Source organism: Erinaceus europaeus, chromosome 18, assembly GCF_950295315.1.
Source record: "Erinaceus europaeus chromosome 18, mEriEur2.1, whole genome shotgun sequence".
Taxonomy (NCBI): Eukaryota; Metazoa; Chordata; class Mammalia; order Eulipotyphla; family Erinaceidae; genus Erinaceus; species Erinaceus europaeus.
In genome coordinates, this window is record NC_080179.1 from 26,258,672 (window position 1) to 26,262,306 (window position 3,635).

The following is a 3,635-nucleotide window of genomic DNA, read 5'->3' on the forward strand; positions in this document are numbered from 1 at the left end:
ACAAATAAAAAAAAAAGAAACTAGTATAGTCATGGGCCCTTTGGGCTATAACTAAAATATGCCTTCTAGCTATCTACAAAACAGAGACCCCAAATCTCCATCTGCACTATTCCAGCCTTTAGGTTCATGATTAGGCAACAACTTGTTCAGCTTTATATATTAACTCTTTTTTCAACCACCAGGTTCCAGATGCTACCATGTTGCCAACAGGACCTCTCTGGGCAGAGGACCCCACCAATGTGTCCTGGAGCCCAGCTTTCCCAGAGCCCCGCCCCAGTAAAGAAGGAGAGAGCCAAGCTGGAAGTATGGACCTTCTTCACTGCTTGTGAAGCAACTCCCCTGCAGGTGGGGAGCATGGGGCTGGAGCTGGGATCCTAGAGCAAGTCCTTTTGCGCCATGTGCGCTTAACCCGCTGCACTACCTCTCGCCCCCATCTTACTTTTTCTTTGCTCTGATAGCCACTATTTAAGTTAAAGGATAAAAGTATACATAATGTATTTGTTTGCCCCATTCTCTACCCTCTCCCCCACAGCATTCAGTTTGGTGTGTGTGTGTGCGGAAGGTATGTGTCAAACTTCTTAGATTATCCTTATTTTTCTGTAAGTCCCTCAGAGGAAAAAAATGCAAACTTTTAGCAGGCACACTCAGACCAAAAAAATACTTCAATTTTCACAATTAATTATGATTTTAAGTTTTATTTATTTGTTTTGTATACAGACAGCAAGAAGTTGAGAGGGAAGAGAGCGATATGGATAGAGACAGAGAGAGCACTGCAGCCCCACTTCATCACTCCTGTGAAGCTTTCCTCCTGCAGGTAGGGACCAAGGGCTTGAACCCAGGTCCTTGCATGCTGTAACATACATGCTGTACTGGGTGCACCACTGTTGGTCTGCTTCTAATTCTGCTTCTAAGATCCCTTGTGTTTTGATCTTCACGTTAGGTTCCCTTGCATTGCTTAACACTGTGGTCTATTCACATAATCACTGCTTTACCTGAGAACTGTCCTGCCTACAGGGCATTAGTTTAATCCCCACTGGTTAGATGGAAGCTTGATACTTCCTCCAGTGCTTTTTCCTTCTCCCCACCCCCTATCCTACATACTTCCTCTTCTGACCTGACATTTTTGCCTCAGAAGATATAAAGGACAGGATTTTCTAATGAAGAGAGATGAGATTGATTGCACTGCATTTTAGCTCATCAATAAAGATTGAATTGCGTTTCCAGCTCAGGCATGAGTCCCTGGTCGTCTGTCTCCCACCTGCGAAGCTAGCCTGGCACACCACCACCTAGCTCTATTATTATTATTATTATTATTTACTCCAGGGTTATTGCTGGGCTCAGTGCCTGCACCACGAATCTACTGCTCCTGGTGGCCATTTTTTCCGTTTTTGCTGTTGTTATTGCTGTTGTTGTTATTATTATTGCTGCTATTGTTGTTGGATAGGACAGAGAAATCGAGAGAGGAGGGGAAGACAGAGAGGGGGAAAGATAGACACTTGTAGATCTGCTTCACCACTTGTGAAGCCACCTCTCTGCATTTGGAGAGCTGGGGGCTTGAACCAGGATCCTTATGCCAGTCCTTACGCTTTGGGCCATGTGAGCTTAACCCAATGCACTACTGCCCACCCCCCCATCATAATCATTTTTTAAAAGTTGTATTAACTGAGGCCAGGTGATGCACCAAGTTGAGCACAAATGTTACCATATGCAAGGACCCAGGTTTGAGTCCCAGCACCTTACCTACAGGCGGGGGATGGGGGTAAGGGGGTGGGAGAGGTTCTCCCTCTATATCTCTCCCTCCAATCACAATTCCTCTCTGTTCTATTAAAGGAAGGAAGAGAGAAGTGAAGGGAGGGAGAGAAGGAGAGGGAAAGAAAAAAAAATGGCCACCAGGAGCAGTGGATTTGTCATGCAGGAACGCATCTCCAGTGATAACCCTGGTGGCACTAAATAAAACTTTTATTATTTTATTTTAATGAACTCCAGAAAATGACCATATCATTACTTTGTCATATGTGATTCTTGAGATCAAACTTAAAACCTCAAATTTATTTTACACCCAGAGCTCTGGCCACTGCACCCTTTACCACACTTCTAAATTCTTTTATTGGTCATTATATATTTTTTTTCTTCCAGGTTCCAGCATTAATTAAAAAAAATTCACAATCAAAGATTCTTGTCTCTCAGCTTGGTTCTTCCTCTTGATTCTGCCAACAATTCAGATTCAGAACAGCAGATGAAGATACCTTTACAGGTAACAGATCTTACTATATAGCAAAGCTCCAGCAGCAAACTAGTCTCTGCAGAATCTTCAGTATCTGATGCTGCCAAGAATCCTGCTGAAGTGAAGTTAAAAATGTCATCCAGGGAGTCAGGCTGTAGCGCAGCGGGTTAAGCGCAGGTGGCGCAAAGCACAAGGACCGGCATAAGGATCCCGGTTCGAGTCCCAGCTCCCCACCTGCAGGGGAGTCACTTCACAGGCGGTGAAGCAGTTCTGCAGGTGTCTATCTTTCTCTCTCCTCCTCTCTGTCTTCCTCTCCTCTCTCCATTTCTCTCTGTCCTATCCAACAACAAAAACAATAATAACTACAACAATAAAAACAAGGGCAACAAAAGGGAATAAATAAATAAATATAAATATTTTTTAAAAATGTCATCCAGTATAGACATTCTAACCAAAATAAGTGAAAGCTTAGATGAAAGGCTTCTAGCTTAGGTTCTGAAATACAGGAAAGATTAGTGGCAGCTTCAGGTATTATGCTGAGCTGTGCTGTCAAAGTCTTTCTGCATTATTCTTGCCTCATGGTTACTACCATGATGATTATTTTTTTAACTGCTCAGCTGTGGTTTATGGTGGTACTGGAGATTGAACCTGGGACCTTGAAGCCTCAGACATAAAAGTATTTTGCATGACCATTATGCTACCTTATAAATTGTTTTAAAATATTGATTTTATGAGAGTAGAGGGGGAGAAAGAGATGCCGCACAAAAGGTTTTATTTTTCTTTTCTTTCTTTCTTTCTTTCTTTTTTTTTTTTTTGAGTAACCATTACACTATCTCCCTATCCCTTAAAAACAATTTTTTGTTGTTGTTGTTTTTATCTTCAGGGTTATTGTTGGCGCTCAGTGCCAGCACTATGAATCCACTGCTCCTGGCAGCTAATTTTTCCATTTTATTGGATAGGACAAAGAGAAATTGAGAGGGGAGGGGAAGGTAGAAAGGAAGAGAGAAAGAGGAAAGACACCTGCAGCTCATGAAGCTTCCCTCCTGCAGGTGGGGAGCTGGGCTTTAAACTTGGATCCTTCTGTGAGTCTTTGCGTTTAGTACTGTGTGCACTTAACTGGGTGTGCCACCACCAGGCCCCTTAAAAACAGGTTTTTATTAAAAAGACTCAGTCTGTGTTTTAAGAAGTTCTAGACATATCATCAGTTTTTTGCCTCTCGTATTAATTAAATAGTGGTTTATATAATGTTTACACTTTAATAGGATTGTACATAAACACCACTCCCACCACCAAAAGACTGTGTCCCATCCCCACCACCCACCACCCCCACCATGCCGGGAAGCCCAATGGCCACTCTCCCCTTCACCACAGTGTTTTTACATTGGTGCCCTGCTCTCGGTTTAATCAGATC

At 42.8% G+C, this 3,635-nt stretch overlaps 1 pseudogene; it reads right to left on the reverse strand.

The window, feature by feature from the left end:
- Nucleotides 1-2,722: 2,722 nt before the first annotated feature.
- Nucleotides 2,723-2,829, reverse strand: LOC132534537 (small nucleolar RNA SNORA44; annotated as a pseudogene).
- Nucleotides 2,830-3,635: the final 806 nt, after the last annotated feature.